The 16898-nt window shown below is 45.6% G+C and overlaps 1 protein-coding gene across 5 annotated transcripts in view; it reads left to right on the plus strand.

The window, feature by feature from the left end:
• The window catches only part of RERE (arginine-glutamic acid dipeptide repeats), a 222979-nt gene that overhangs the window by 88079 nt on the left and 118002 nt on the right, over positions 1 to 16898 (plus strand). The window lies entirely within an intron of this gene.

Below are 16898 nucleotides of genomic sequence, written 5' to 3' on the forward strand. Positions count from 1 at the left end.
AGATCTGTGCTTGTGTAGACGTAGTTAATTGACGAGGCTCTCGAGTTGGAATTGTGGGCTGCTTTGTTATAAATCCCCAGGGAAATGAGCTTGGAGTTGGGTGCTCTCAGCGAGCTGGGGCTCCAAGCTCGCGGTTTTTCCTGGGCTGTGCCTCTGGCTGTAGGTCAGCTAGCCCAGCTGCGGGAGCGAAGCTCAGGGGCTGGCTTCTGGTTCATCTCAGCTCATCGACGGACTGCGAGGAGATGCAAAGAGATGCTAGGCCAGTGTGACAGTGTCTGTTGATGAGAAATAATGTCATGTTTAAGAACCATGTAGCACTTGCTTCTTTTAAAAGCAGAAAGCTGGGGACCTGTGCCAGAACAAAGAGTTGGAGTTGCGGTTTGCCCCTTTTTATCTCAATCACTTAAAAACAAAAAACATTTCCTTCTTGGTGCAGCACAGAGCAGCCCTTGCTTGGGGCGGTTAGCAGGAAGGCACTGCCTGTAGGACAGGCACAGCCCCTCTGCTTCCTTTTGGCTTGTGCCCTGCCAGAGCAGGGTGTTTGAGAAAAGCAACCCACTGCTCATCTTGTGGGGAGCCCGCAATATGGAGTAAGCTGACGTGCTAGCCATGTGTGGTTACAGGCGTAGCTCACCTACTGTTTGTTGTCTTCAGAATTCAGCTTCTGCCAGGCTTTCTTACTCAGATCTTCCACTTCAATCCTTAGAAGTTTATTTTTCGTGAGACCACAGTGGAGCAGAGCTTTTAGACTTTCTTCAGGGTTGACGTCCTTGCTACCGGTTGGCACTTGGCTTTCTCCTGAGCACATCTCTGTGCTCCCTCCTGCTGATTTTTTAAGGAGATGTTGGGTTTTTAGTTAATGTGGCTTCAATTGTTAGAACCTATTTATACTGCTCTTGCCCATCAGCTGGTGCTTTTGTGTTTGAAAGGAATTCCAAGGTGCTCCAAGGCTGCCATTTGGGGCAGAAGGTCCTGCTGAGCTGCGTTGCTTGCCCAGGGCATTAACAGCACCAACAGCTGAAGCTTCTCTTGTCAGCATTGGTCTAATGCAACACGTTAAAGCTCACTGCAACACTCTGTGGGAAGGGCATTGCACGATGTTTTAGTGCCTTTAAAAAAAAAAAAAAAAAAAAAAGTGAGGTTTCTCTTTTCTCATGTTTTCAATGTGCGAAGGATATGACATCAGTGTTGCTGGCAATTTTCTGTATTTTGAAATGGAAATAGTACCACTGCTTTATGTTTACTTTTGCCTGCTCTGAGGTCTTATTTTTTTCCCTGCTGGATTTTTCTTGCTGACATAATGCATAAAAGGAACTTGTAGAAATGACAGAACCAAAAAACCCCCAACCTTTGATGCTGATTATGCTTGCAAAGATGAATTTTCAGTGCATTTGTCACTGTTGATTTTTCTGCTGGGGAAAGGAAAGATGTACAGTGGAAAGGACACTTGATTTCTCCTCTCCTAGTGCCAGATACCAACAGGAAAACAGCCTTGTTTTGCCTTCAGCTGAACATGTCAAGTGAAGCAGGGAAGAAAAAGTCAACAGCTTTGAAATGTCGCCTACTAATTAAGTACATTATCATTTTGGTTATCATAAATACAAGGTTTGGGCTGCACGTATGAGTCTTAGCCTACACTTCCCAGTGCTCTAGGTGCAGTTCAGACACAAAAGTGGAGTTTTATTTTTGTTTTTAACCGCTAAAAAGGTGTGGGGAGGAGTTGAGATGACAACTGCTGTCTGATATATGCGCACAGTTTCTTGCAGGGTAAAAAGGGTCAGTCCTGGGAAGAGGCTCGAGTGCTGTTCAGTTGTATTCTTCAAGTAAATTGGAGTTCAGCTTGCTCTTTCCAGTAAGACCTTAAATCATAGTTGGATATGGGTTTAAGATTATTACAGAGCTAGGAAGAGGTTTTATGAAGCCTACTGTAGCATTTAAGCTTCCTACATTTGACGAACAGGTCGAAGGAGGCAAAGGAAGCAGAAGAAAATATTGAAATAATGCTACGTTGCCTCTGAATGGCCTCCCTCCCTCTCATGTTATTAGTCGTATTAGAAAGCGCATCTCTCTTTTAGAGCTGTTTTGCCTGCTTCACTTTAACAAATAGCAGAGCAATTTAGCAAAATGGGGAGAAATTGCTTGCAACTTGAGGTTGTACCGCTCCACTAGTGCAGATGCTACAAATGTTGGAGCAGTTTGTATTCTAGGGGTTAGGGCTGGTGGCACAGAGGAGCCAGTAACGGGTTTTCTGATGTGCTCTGTGCAGTTCCAGCAATTACTGCAGGTACGCTGGCATAGTGCCTCGCATTAGTTCATACTTCCATCATTGGTTTCTCTTGCCGTTAAGATGAATCCAGCCTACTAAAACTGATACTAGAGGAGCAGTTCTCTTGCTTTCCCAAAGAACGATTGCACTTCACCAGTGGCCATAAATTCCTCCTGATGAAGCTTTACTTACTGCTATTTGTCAGCTGTCTCTATTCCCTCCTGCTTTTTGTTGCTCTGTGCTGCTTCTCATGAAGCAGAGCTGTGATGCTGCTGACATTGGTTGTTCCCTTTGAGTTACTGGCTCTTGTTTTAGGATAAACTGGGGCTGGGAGGAGGAGCAGCACATTCGGTTCCCAAACTTGTTGGGGACAACCAGAGGACCAAAGCAAGTCTGGTGTGTTTGCCTCCTGAGTCGGGAAATCAAGTGGTTCAGTGTGGGAAGAAGTTCAGTGATTTGATCAGCTCGGCTTAACCGGGTTAGGAGCTGTCAGGGGTAACATTCATCCTCCTTTGTCTTCCCCAGTCCTGTGTTCCTGGGCTCCTTCCAGCTTGCTGGGATTCGTATAAATAGCTGGGTGGAATTGAGAAGTAAAACACGATTAACTAGGAGTGTTGTCTTAGGGAAGCTGTCAGCAAAAGTGGCACTCTAAGTAATTGCTGTGTCCCTTCTGGGCTGCCAGTGCTGTAGGAGCTCTGTCAGGCAGGTTTCTGTGCAGGATGAACAGCATCGCAAGCACTTGGACAACGCGTTCGTCTCCTGTGTTCCTGGGGAGCTGCCTAACACCAGGTCTGATAGCAGAACTGCTCTGCTGGGACAACTTCTTGGCACACTTTTAAGGTGTGCAGTAAATACCCCGGTGTCACGCTGGAAAGGAGTTGATTTGAAACTGGGGGATCCCCAGGGAGCACTGCTGGGGAGCAAAGATGGTGTCAGAAGAGACGTTTCCTGTCCCTTCACTTCTTCCCCCTCTGATTTGGTAGTGCTTGCAGACATTTGGACCAGGCATGGACCTGTGGCTCAGCGTGAGCACTCCCAGTAAGACATTTTGGGAGGATGGCTTGCAGACTCACTGGGTGCTCACGGCTTCCACGGAGCTCGGGCATGGGACAGGCATCAGAGGCTGGAGGGACAGCACCCTGGGCTCCTGAGCACCCTGCCTGGGTGGGAGTCACAGGGCTGAGCTTGAGAAATGCAGTTAATGCAAGCAGGAGGGCTGTTTTATTGGTGGTATTTATACGAATGGAAAGTACTTCAGCAGCTGGTGGCAATTCCCCAATGCTTTGCTCCAGCACTGCGTGCCACTTGTAGCATTGCCACGTAACTGGAACTCATTGTACTGGTGCAGTTTTAAGAAACTAGTCAAATTTTCAGGTCCCTTTGTTGTTTAGAGTGGCATGTGATATGAAGGATACTGCAGGGTATGAAGTGGTGTGTTTTTAGGGAAGCTTCCATTTGTGCCTTTCTCAGTGGAAGATGCTGCAGCAAATACAAATGCACTTGTACTTAGCCTGGCCACAAAACGCCAATTGCTCTGAAAGCAGGGTAGAAAGATGCAGTTCCTTTCAAGTGGGGTATTATTTTAGGATCCAAGCCAATGCAGTGCTTGTTTAGGATGCGAGCAAAGGGCTGGGAGTCACGAGTGAGGTAACAGTGTTTTTAAGGCACGATGTCTTGGATCTCTCCTGTTATTTTTATCTGTCTGAGCACTGCTTTAAAAAGCTGATGGCATGCAGGAGCCAGGAGGGAGTGAAAACTCACTTGCACGTTTCAGCTGCTGGCAGCATGCTGAGATCTGAGTGCTGGGTTCAAAAACCAGCTGCCCATTGTAGGAGCCTTTTAGCTTCAAAAGTTGGTAGGACGTCGGGATGGATGGGGGAAGGGATAGCGAGGAAAATATGCAGAGATTTGTCTCGCTCCGTTTTTTGACAAATTAGCAGAGTGGGATTGGTCTGGTTCCTATTGAACCCTGTGTGCTTCCTTACTCCATTCAATAAATAAAGTAAGATCTGTTTTCATAGCTCACATTTTCCTTCTTTTGCCTTCTAATCTCTTTTGTCTTTGCATAATTGAGATTTTTGCTCCAATTTCTCCATCTTTGGCTGTCACTAGCTGGGGTCTGTTGAATTGATAGGGAATTTCAGTGACTGCATTAGCTTTGACAAACTTTCTCGTTGCGTTCGTTCGGTGTGACAGCATCCCTGGAACTGATTACCGGTATCTGTCAGCTGCTGATGGAGGCGCGGGGATGTAAATGTGAGGGTGATTGGTAGCCCTGTGACAAACCGTCTCGGCCGTGCTTGAAAGGTATGCTATAGGAAGTCTGTAAATCTGGCAGGCAGCAGAACTTAGCATGAAGGTAATTTTATTGATTGCTCTTCAGAGGCAGAGAGTGCTGCCAAACCCACTGTAGCCTGATCTGAACCAGATCTGGTTGGCAAAGCTTCCTCTGGGCAGAGATCTATTAAATTCCAGGGACGCGCAGATCTAATGCGGTGCGGTAATGGAGCTGCTGCAAGAAACAAAACAGCCACGGGTTTCCAGACAGTGCCTTTACTTGAACTTTTTTTTAACTCTACCAGATGTCTTCACTAATAGCCTTTTTTTCCTTGTTAATACAGCTTTGGTAAGGTAGCACTGGTTACAACATGATTTAAGTTTCATCGTGGAAATATTCAGGTGCGTGCTTGGCACGGGTGTTGTGCACCGATGACAACAGACCTCGTGTGCTAGGAACATGTGTTTTCACTTGTAAACCTGAGCGTAGTGGCATGCTTTCACTAAAAGGCTTGATTTCTGCAATAGCATTCAGTAACCTGGTTGGTTAACCTCTTCTTGGTGAAGGGAAACAGCAGGAGGTGGTGGAAAAACACGGAGAGAGGACCAGAAAGTGTTACCTGTGAGTCTCGTCTTGCTAGGACAAGGAGATTTTTTTTCGGCTGATCTATTCCCCCTCCCCTCAATTTCCCATTTACTATACTTGGAGGTACTGACTAATAAAACACAGCTTTTGCCTCCTTTTCTTGGAGAAGGTGATGGGGCATCAGGTCATGCCAAAGGAGGCAATGTGCCATAAATGCTTCCTGTTGGTTCATCCCTGCTGAGTGTTTGAACTTTAGTTTTAAAACTGGAGTTGCCTTAGTCCATCAGAAAAGTATGAGATGGTTGACTGAACTTAAACCAACACAAGTTATTAGTGTTTTTTTCCCCTCTGCTGATTGGGTTTTGTGCCATTATTGATGTGAAACATCATCTTAAGCTCTCTTAGCATTAATTCCTTCCTTGGGAGTCACTCCCTTACCCTTTTATTGTTAAGCTTGGCTTTGCCATCGCACGGTGTCAGTTACTTTGCAGATATTTGTCATGAGAAACAGCAAAGTGCAACTGGAAAGCTGGACTGCGTGGATGCAGCTTGGAAAAGGGCACGGTAGTGTGGCTTTAATGCGTCACGGACATAACTTGGACAGCTCTAAGGAGGAGGAAAATGGTGTAAGGTAGCACTGTAGAAAAACAAAACACAACACAACAGGATCCATTAGCATTTAATTCTGGGTTCATTTCCCATTTTTTGTTTGTTTTAGAACAGTCGTACAGCTTGGGGTTTAGATTACATGCGCAGGTCAATAAAATAGAAGCAATTAATGCTGAGCTGCCTGTTTTAAAACATCTTTCCCCCTTGTTTTACTGATGAGTTCTTCCTTTTGTGTGCAAACCACAGTCGAGGCTGTGTGCGTTGAGATGTCCCCTGTATGGCAGCCTGCTGCTTTTGACTGAGCTCTGCAATAGTACCACTGAATTCCTAACGATGCAGCCCTTCCAAAAGCAGCCCACTGCTGTCATCAACACAAATTTTCTGGTCATCACAAAGTTATGAAAGGGCTTGGATGAGGGGAAGATGCTCTCTCTTCCAGCATGCTTCTTGTTTGGTTTAATTTGGCTCAGGTCAAAAATGTTAAAAATAATAATAATAATCTACAGCCTTCACAGAAGATTTCTTAAATGTGCTTTGGTTTTACAAATATACAGACAGCAGAATAACAACTGGGCTCTATTTTAGTTGATAATCAACAGTAAGTGAAGAGAGATGATTTGTCTTCAGACCCTGAGGTTTTGAACTTCAGTGGTTCTGAAATAAGTAGCTGGGAATCAACTGTTGCTTCCTCCTCCAAGTGCTAATTTTCCCAAATTGATACCGTCTCTTCAGTCACTTCGTGTAGTCCTTCAGATTTAAGCCTGATTTCAGTTACTTATCCTATAAAAGATCTTAATATTATTGTGGCCCAGGAGTTGAAGTCTAAGCTCTGCCAAGAGTAAGTCAGACCTGGCCCGGATCCATTTGATCTCCTTGTTCCGAGTTTCTGGCAGAAGATCGTTATCCTGAATTCCTTGTGCACACAGCTAAGGATCTGCTCAGGCACTCATGTTTCTCTTTCACGCACCAATATTTTTGGCTTCTTCACCCCCCTACTCCCCCACCATGGCCTTTAAAGATGTTTTTCTTTTTTAATTAAAGGCTACGTTTTGAAAATAGACTTTCTCCCTGGATTCCCTTCGGATAAGGGCATTTGACGAAACGGATTTGGCTTCTCGACAGATTGAGGATATAGCTTCATAGTTGTAGTTTTTAATGAAATAGCGTTTAATGGTTTTCTTCTTTGTATTATAATCTTTCTAAAGTAAAGTTTCTCTTAATCTCTTTGTTAATGGTAACAAGTCCTAAAATTCAGCCCGTTCCCTTTATCTTAATTAAAACGTTGATTGTGATTACTTCCAGATGATATGAACACATGACTACAACCTAGATGACTGACTTGTGGAAGAAAATCCAATTAATATGCAGCCACTCAATTAATACGCGTGCAGGGTGGTCACTGAGATGGTGGTCACTGGGAGAAAGAAGCAAAACGGAATGTGGAACTGCCTCAATTTCAACTTCCAGCCCCAGTAAGAGCGCTGGTAATCACAGCTTGCTCTATTTACAAGTGTTACAATTATAGTTTAATTAATTTACTGAAACAAAGGTGATTGCAGCTTGCTTCTAAGTTGAAAGGGAAGAAAGCCACGTCCAAAAAGAAGGGGAAGGTGGATGTGACAGGCAAGTAGTTCCTGCTTTCTCTCTGCAATAACAGTTGGAGGTGAGGTGAGAAGTTGGGTAAACAACCAGAAATACCAAAGGGTGGTCGCTGCCAGCCAGCACTGCCGCGTGGCTGGTGGTGTTCCCAGCAAGCTCCCTGCCCGTGATCCACGCTAACGTGTGCAAATAAAACACACCTTGCCTCTGGTAGTGGCAATAAGAAATCTGCCTTCTAATCCTGTCCCATTGAAACCTTTTTTTTGCTATGAATTTCCAGCGTTTGATAAATGAGTCCAGATTTCCTTTTTAAGGTTTTCCTTTTTTCCCTCAGAGGGAGAACCCAAGCAGCAAATGGATTCTAGCAGCATGCCTCTGATTTATCGTGTTTTGACTTAATTTGGTGTCACATTTAAAATGCTAATGGGTTACACTTTGAATCTGAGCATCAGAGAGAAACTTGCGGTGCTTTTAAAACAGAAAAACGGTGCATTTGCCCTATAAAAGAAAACATTATTAGTTGTGATGCAGTTGCCCTTTGTGCCTGTGTGTTTACTTGATTGAAGCATCTTGACTGTGGCGCTTTCTCCTTGAAGCCTGATTTGAATGGAGTATACAGCTGGATTGCCCCAGGGCCTTGTAACAATTTATAGGCTGGATGGAACGGCAGAAGTGCATAAAAAGACAGTTGTGAAATGCCGCTAGTGCCCTGTAATAGAAAATCTGTGTATGGTGACCTTGTCTGGGAGGGCCTGTGGGATCATTTTACCGTGATCCAAAGGGTTATAAAATGGAAAGCCTTGCATCTCCCTGGGAATTAGGAGGGAAAAATTAAGAGATCTGTTTTTCTAAATTATGCAGTGCGTGCTTCCTCTCCTTTGTATTCTTCCTGCATGCAGCCTCGTGTTTTAGGAAACATGTTAAAGCGAGGATCTGCTGTTCCCTGCGCTTTTATAGGAGCCGATGCTTTTGAATGCAAATCTCTGGGTGAGGTTTCTGTAGCCACAAGCATTTATGTATTTAAAAGCCTCGTTCTGTTTGCAGATGAATCGACGTTCTGTTCCTGAACTGCAGCTGAATTAATTTGTGGCTAATTTTTCCTGGCCGGTTACGAGGCAGCTTGACCTTTCCATTTTGGTGTGGAAAAAATGCTGATTAATAGAGATCCTGGCTTCTCCAGCTCCGTCTCCCCTTTGCAGCCAAGAGAGGCTGAAAGATTTCCTTTCTGCTCCAACCCTTTGCTCGAGCCGCTGCCTTCAGCCCAGCTCCGCTGGCCATTAGGATCCCGAGCCGCCTCGCTGAGATGAGGGAGACGAATGAGACGTTTGAAGGAGCGCTGAATTATTTAAAATCAAAAATTTAGCCTGCAAATGAGACTGGCTGTTAGGTCTAATGCGGAGCAGATTGAAATGCCGCCGTGATTACGGCGGGGCGCGCGTGGGGCAGGGGATTAGTATGAAAATGTGGGCAGAGAGGGCTTTGGAGGGAGGCGGCAGGGATGATGAAGAATCAGAGGTGACAGTTTAAGGATTGCATGGCAGGAGCTGCACAGTGATTAAATTCACTGATGCTGTCATCGAGCTGTAAGGCTGAAGATAACATTCTCTCCCTGTGCTGAAAACAAGAATCAATACAAACTCCTTGACAGGGGCTAAATTATTAAATAGAGCCTTTCTTACGATGTTTCATTATCTGGGATTTACCTCAGCTGGTGATTTGTCAGCAGCGCGGGGAGATTTGCCGGGCGCGTTTTGTATTAAAATCATTCCAGATGCATATGAATCCCTTTTGATAATTCCCTTCCCTTTTACCAGGCTCCTCGATAGATCTGTGATTTCCTTCTGCCCAGATGACACTTGGAGTTTTCACGCAGACGTGAAGCTGTGGTGCACGGTGGGGTTAGGGCTTCGCACGTACGTGGAACAAAAAAAGAAAATCCTTCTGTGCTAACAGGCTGCTCTTCAAGCACTGAATTGATTTGCTTGCCTTTGGTGTGTTAAATTAGCAAGCTATGTGGAATGTCTCTCAGATGAGAGATCACAGCTGTAGAGAGAGGACTGAGGCTGCTCTGGATTTCTGGGTTAATGTGGGTGTTGGAGTTTGGCTGAACGTGGTACAGAATAAAGCAATATTCATCTAATTTTGTCGTATTTCTTCAGAAGGCAGGGGCAGAAAGCATCAAGCCCGAAGCAGGCAGCACAGCGTATCTCACACCCAGAGCACGCAGGGCTGCGTGGAGATGCAGTCAGACCTGGCTGGCGCCGGCAGGGATCTGTAACTTCATCCGTGACATGATTTTGTCAAGCAAAGAGCGTTCAGGATTTCTGTGAGCTTCCTTGGGTTTGTTTTCTCTGAGTAGCTTTCACAGCGTAACGCACCGGTGCGACCAACCCAATTTGTGTGGAGCTGGGATGTCACGGTAGCGCCTCGCCTTTTGCAGACGGAGACAACGTTCGTATTTGGGGGTTTAAAACAGATGGCAGCATTGTTAAGAACAGGGATTAAACAGCTGGGAGTTAGGACGATCTGTACATCATTGTAGGGCTCGAATCCAGCTCTTCCTCCATGTGCCCTAGATTTGTACAACCGAAGCCCAGACCGTGCGATTTATGGGTTCCATCTGGGGGAAAGAAGGGAGCAGCCACCCCCCAGAACACTCCACGATTTTTATTTTTCCATGCGATTGCCCTGTCTGTTTTGCAGTGCTGGGCATTTGGAGCAACTGGAGTTGGCAGAGCTGGCTTCCTGCCACCTGGGAAGCGGCTGCCTGTCCGCGGGCTGGCGAGGATTCACCCCGCAGAGGCTCCAGGAGCCTTTCCCTGCCTCTGTGCGAGGCTGCTGAAGCCCTTCCTGGAGCAGCAGAGCCCTTTGCTCGTCCTGCACCACTGCCACCAGGTCTGCACGCACGCCTTATGTGCCCCCCAAAACAGAGCGTGGCAGGCAGTGCTTTCCAAGGAGCTGCTGATGCTTGTCAGCTTGGTTTAGATCAGTGAATCGCTCCCTTGCCTTGTGAAGCTGGTTGCTTTTGGGAGCCAGCTCGTGTGTAAAACAGGAAAGGGAATTCTGAGAATTGCGGGGACAAAAATAGGCCGCTGTGAAATCCCAGGCTCGTTTTTGCAGAATTGCTATTGTTATTTTTTTCCTAATTTAAAAAAGAAAGAAAGGAGGAAGGAGCAATTGAAACAAATCCCATTAGCGCTCTCCCCACCCCTGTTCCTGTCTGTGAGCCAAGGACAAAAGCAGATACTCTGCAAATGGGAAAAACAAGAATATACCACTCGTGGTGGTATGTAATCAGGATTGCTTGTCACATTGCCTCACCAAGAGGCACAAATATGGCTAATAAATTGTACGTGGGAACTTCTGCAGATGTAGTACAATAGCAGGGGCTCGATGGGAGATACAGGAACCACTTGCATCCTTCTGTACATTTGATTCACCCATATTTTTAGATTTTTAAGGCATTTCTCATGGTAGTGCAGTCTTTAGCACCTTTTGCATGTTTTTTTTTTTTTGCTTTTGTACTGTCTTGTTTCCTTTCAGCAAAGTATGCCTGGCTCTTTCCGGCACCTGGGGTTGAGATAATTGACTGCTAAATAAATCAGTAGCTGTCATCTTGAAAACAGGGAGAAGAAAAAATATTATTTCTAGCTTTTTTTTTTTTTTTTAAATATGCATTAAATGGTACATTTGCTGCTTTACATGTAGCAAGAGAAAATGGAGCTGGAACAGATTTAGCCATGTCCTCTGGTGTTGAACAGCGAGGGCATCTGTCATGTTTAATAACGCTCCTGACCTTTAGGATTATTGAAGTTGAAATTTTCTCTCTGGTCATCTGGGGGTACTTGAGCACTGTCAGATTTCTTGCCTCTGCTCTAAGTCTCCGAAGATACATTGTTATGCTTCATACGCCGGTGGAGATAACTCATTAAGGAAATTTGTTTTCCCACTTTGGAAATGGTTTTCCTTAAGGAAAGTGAAATGTCGTTCCGATCACTAGATCGCGGCGTGGCCCATCCCTCCCCATTTCCTCGCCTGCCTTTTGCTGGGGAAGGGCCACCTCGGGGCTGCTTTGCTCTGCTCCTGCAGGCAGCAGCGAGGCTCTGAACACGGCGTAGCCTGCAGGGACAGAGGATGCGATGGAGGCCCCACCACCAGCTGCTGACCCTGACCTCCACAGGGATGTACCACCCTGCTTGGTCTTGTCCCAGCTGTGAAACTCTCCACCTGAAGCCACGCAGAGACATGAGCATAGGCAGAAACCACTGCTCGGCCTCCCCTGCCCCTCATCAGCTTGGCTGGGTGCTTCCTTCCCTCTTCCATGGCCATTTCAGGACTTGTTGCACCCAATGATGGTCCAACAGAGCTTCAGGTCTTCTGCAAATCCTCCCCAGAAGGCAGGCTTGAGGTCTGCGTGCTGCTCAGGGCTTGTTTGGGGACGTAAATGGGGCTTGGGGGCTGGCTGGCTGCCTGGAGGCATCACCCTGAGACTTGGCTGTGTTGCAGGAACAAGATAACCCGGCCCTTCTCCTGGCTTGGGATTTGGAGCAAGGAGGGAGCAGGGCTGTGATGGATGTGCGTTTTTGACTCTGTAGTCGCTGAACGCCAATCCATGGAGAATTTGAACTTGTAATTTTGATTAAAATGATTGATTTTAAATCAGCCTGCGTTCGTTTTGGGCCATTAGAGGGTATTTAAAAGGAAAATAACTCTTTAATTAAATTAGTAGTGCGTAAGTATCCTCCTCGGCTTTCTAGGCAGAACTTCTGGTTGTTGGTAGGTTTGTTTTTTTTTGCTTATTCCTTTTAGGGCCTTGTTTCTAGGCACATCTTAAGGTTAAAAGCAACACAAAATTATAAAAAACAAGGTTTATGCTGAGCAAGTCTTCAATTTTATTCGAGAGCTTTTGGAAAATCCGTTACCTGAGGGGTTCTGTAAACCATCTGATCCACGCACCTGTGGGTACTGTTGCTACAACTCAGGGATGCTGTACAGAACTGCACTTTCCTTTTATTTGTAAAACTTCTTTTTTTATAGCAGTAAAATGCTGCTTGTAATTACAGCACCAAACATAAAGCAGAAATCATGCTAAATGCAAGGATCCCCAGAGGTAAGGTTCTGGCATTAGGAGCTCGAGGAGCGATGCTCTGGAAGTTGTTTTTCAGCAGCTGAAATGTTCCTGACGTGGAGGCGATGAGGGAGGACTTGGGAGCTCCTGCAGGCACTGGGTTGGGCTTCCTGACGTGGTGCCTGCTCCTGTCGCTGTGATTTGTGGTGAATTTCTGGAGATGGGAGCACGCCTTGGCTTTGTTGCTGAATTAAATGATGGCAGTGCCTTCGCAGCAGTCTGTGGATAAGAGCACATCAGGCGTGATATACAGCTCGTGTTTCTACTGAATTTCTATAATAAAAAGATCTCTTGAGTGACGCAATCAAAACATGACAAGAGAACACCTTAAAAAGCATGCTGGGGTACAAAGCCTAATTACAGGTGACAAGACTGGAAGGATTCATCTCGTCTTTCCAAATGCTTTCTGTTGTCAAACCCATCTCCTTAGTGCCGCGCTGTTTACACACAGCTGGGACAAGGCTGTTGAACGCTTGGGTCTTGCTCTCGCAAATTTTGTAGCTAACTATTTGTGCAGCAACGCTCTCTTTTTTAGAGTTAAGATGTGCACGACGTGGATTCATTACTAGTCAGAGCCAGTGTGAGGGTTTTGGCAGGTCAAATAACAAACGTAGTTCCTTACAACGCTGAATTTTAAAGGTGCTGTTGCTGGCCATGTCTCATACTGATGATGACTGTGAGGGGAAAGGGATTCATCCCTTCTGCAGTGGTTTGCAGCTGAGAATTCCAGGGGACGTGATTCGGATGGACCTGTTTCACATAGCTAACCCCACAGTGCTTGCACTTGGCCCTTTGTGCTCCATATCCTAATTTTGTGGGTAAAATAGCCCGGGAGGTGCGTGTGTATCCCATGTATACGAGACAGTGTAAGGTGCTTCTTGGTGAAATTCTGGGAGTGTCTGAGAGATGCCCGAGTAGCTCGCTCTGTTAATAAAACGTTTGTTACTCCATCCGTACAGCTGTGCCTTCGTGTATGGGAAAGGTTCTCGATTAGAGGAAGGCCACTTGACACTTCCCCAGTTGTTTTTTTTTACTGTGCAACAGGAGCAGCAATAAAGGTGGCACTTGGCTGTTTGTCACTTTATCTATCCATAAAAGAAAATGGGAGGGAATGGTTACGATGAGGCTTGCACAAAACCTTGCAGAAAGGGAGGGAGATGGAACATGAACGCTTTAGAGAAGGGAACCGCAGCTGTTTACACCCTACTGGCTGCAAACATGTCTGGAATATTTGATTTATAGAAAGAATCAAGTAATTAAGATAAAAGAATATACATGATTCACTACTGTGAAATATTAAGACATAATTTATGCTCTGTATCTGCTGTAGTTATGATTAGTGACCTAAGGCTGTTGAACTTCCTCTTTATGGATTGCCAAAATGCTGTGACAATTTTCAAGGGAATTACTCTCTTTGAGTTTAAAGAGATGAAAATGGGCCTGCTAACAAGGACCAGCTTCAGTATCTGCTTTCATATTCTTCATGTTTAAAGGAGAAAAAAAAAAGGGAAGGAAAAAAAAGAAAAAAGAGGCAATTAGGTCCTTTAGGTGCTTTGATATGTCTGAACCTTAGGACCCGGTGAGACAGAAAGAAGGTGCATAATATAGAATATGGCATAGCAAGAGAGCTGCAGAAAGGCATTCCCTTGGATGCTTTTCAGAGCGTCTGTTGCTGAAAAGATTGAGAAATAGGCTTTCAAAAAAAAAGGAAGCTATTATTTCAAGGCGTTGGTTTTCTGGTCCCGATGTGTTGTGGTGTTTTGCATATTTGTATTGCAAAATTGCTCATAAATATAAGAATTCTTGCTCCCCGCGCTGTGCTCACGATCAAAGGATATTATTATGGCCTGTGTAGACTGTGATTGAGTGCTTCCCTGCTTTAGTTAAAGCAAATTGTAAGGAAATCTGTGAAAATTGTATACTGATTTCAGACGTGGTTTGTGTGTGCTTGTCTGAGCCCACCGAGCATCCTTCTGGACAGGCGGCGGCGGACCAGGAAAATGAGCAGCTGAGGGAGTAGCTGGAGCATGCCTGCATTTGAAATATGCTAACGGCATCGTAAATATTTAAATTTGAGCTAATATTGCATCATATTAAAGATTCATTTATTACTGTACTCATCGGGAATCACTTGGAGGACAAGTGCTATAGCTCACAGTAATGTAAGTGCTGGGAAATGGCTCGTCGCCGGGTAGCTGGTGCCAGGGCATGAATATTTGATTTCCCTTCGAAGGTAAGGAGTGCTCAGGTGGCTGCACACCTTTGGGGTCAGGCTCCCAGTGAGCTGGGGCTCCTCTTCCCTCTGTTCCCAGCAGCGTTCCTGCAGCTCTTCAGGCATCAGAGCATGCAGCACGTGCCCTGTGTTGGCCTGGGCAGGCAAACGGCGAGGTGCTGTGGCCAAAACTGAAGGCAAGTGCCCGAGCTTCACAAACATGTGCTTCAATATTGATTTTAAGGAGGCTCTGCTCTCTAATGTATGCCTCCAAGAGGGGGAGAGCAGCCAGTTGTGCTATATAATCTCTTAACCGATTTGAAGAACTAAGCTGATGGGGATTTTTCAAAACAATTTTGTAAGTCATGCTGAGAAAATGGTGTTTGATAAAAGGAAAGTAATCTAAATAACGAGAGTAATCTAAATAAGCTATCTCTAAAACAGTCAAACAAGGTTTTGCGCAAATTCCCCTAAGTTTTAGTAACACTTGGTTAGGGTGTTTTGTTTTTTTTATGTGACTTTTTTCTTTTTGTAGGGTACTCTGCCAGGTTCTGCGGTTACAGAATCCGTTATCAGGTGTCCTGTTCTTTTCAGACTTCTTAAAGAAAGTGGCTAGGATAACATGCTTCATGTTAAGCCTTGTGCCCAGAAAAAATGGTCCAGGTGCAAACATCCAGTACCGGTACACGCTGGCTTCTGAGCTGAGCATTTGCATTTGGCAGAGATGAGCTCCTTCCAGTGCCTCTGGTAAGGAAGTAAATTAATGGGAATTCTGTAGGAGGACTGTATTTATGGAACCAGTTGCTCCCAAAGCATTTTCCTTCTGAAATAATGCCTGGACTGCTTGAAGAAGGCAGCTATTAGCAGCTTCATTTAGTCCCGTTGTAGTGCTGTGAGTGTGGTGCTGCCCAAGACAAATGATGAGCCCCAGATCTGCAGTGCCTGGCTGCGTTCACTCCTCTCGTAACTCCAGTGGGGGTGCTGCTGGTGTACCTGCTGTGTGTACCCTATGGTTAAGAAGAATTGTGTGCCTTTGTTTCAGGTTTCTCCTGTCTTGTGCTTCATCTCGGTCCTCTGGTCACACATGACTTCCAGCACCCGCGGGAGGGTTTTCTCCTTTGTATCCCCCTCCTAAATTCTCCTTTCAGCCTTTTCCCTTGTAGTGGGTAAACACGTCCGTTTTGTTCTCCAGTGTAGTTATTTGTGACTTCAGCATTTTCAATATCGGGCTATTTCCAGATGAATGGAGGACATCTTTCCAATCTAGCGGTTTAGATGAGATTGCAGCCTGTGGGCCTGGGTATATTTATTTAGTGCTGATTTACATATAAATACAAAGAAAAAAAAAATCAGGTCCTGTGTTGCTAATGCTAGGTACTGAGATGGTGGCAGACAGCACCTGTCTGTGCTACAACCCCCGTGCAGTAAGCTCCAGTCCTGGCTTCTGCAACTGGAACGTTTCTAAGGCTGCTCCTCTGTTCCCTCACCTAGCTGCTCTGGTTTCTTTCACGATCATTCCTGACAGCGTGGTTTTTAACAAGGCTGTGCCACGGCCGTGTTTAGCAGCCAATCCCCGAGATGAGTGGAAAACGTGCTTTTTTTTCTGGTTTAAGACGTTTGCTTTTTCTCCAGCAGCACGTGGTGGCTGCGGTTTCCTAGAGGATGCAAACATTCCGGTAAGCGACCGTTTCGCAGGCAAATGTTACATCCTCTGAGAAGCTGCCCGAGGAAACATTTACCTTCCAGCTATTTGTCTTCCAGGTACGCTTGGCTTTCTCTCAGTAACAGCGTTTGATTGTGTGCTCAAACAGTCAAGCCGCAGTAATTTGGTGCTCAGTCTCTTTTGCTGTCTTCTCTATCATATAAAACCCAGCCTGCAACCCAAGTGGGTCAGTTTGCGGGGGTGCCTTAATTTTTCCTCTGGTATAACAACCCCCAGACGACGAGGTGATATTTTACCAGCCCGGTGACCCTTCCAGCCCCGTGCTGGGTTTGCAGAGTAAACTGTCTGCTGATTGTTTTATCCTCCCAGCTCTCGGTATCTCTTCGTGAAAGGCAGCCTCTTTAGTGAGATGTTCAAGAAAACGCTGCCCTTTGGTATTTAAAAGGTGAGAAATCTGTTTAAACTGCGTATGATGACATCAAACGGTCCCACGGCTGCTTGTTTCAGTGGAAGGGACGGATGGTGCTGGTGGTGCTGAGCAGTTTGTGAGCTGTGCCC

The sequence above is a fragment of the Aythya marila genome (assembly GCF_965140915.1).
Source record: "Aythya marila genome assembly, chromosome: 21".
Taxonomy (NCBI): Eukaryota; Metazoa; Chordata; class Aves; order Anseriformes; family Anatidae; genus Aythya; species Aythya marila.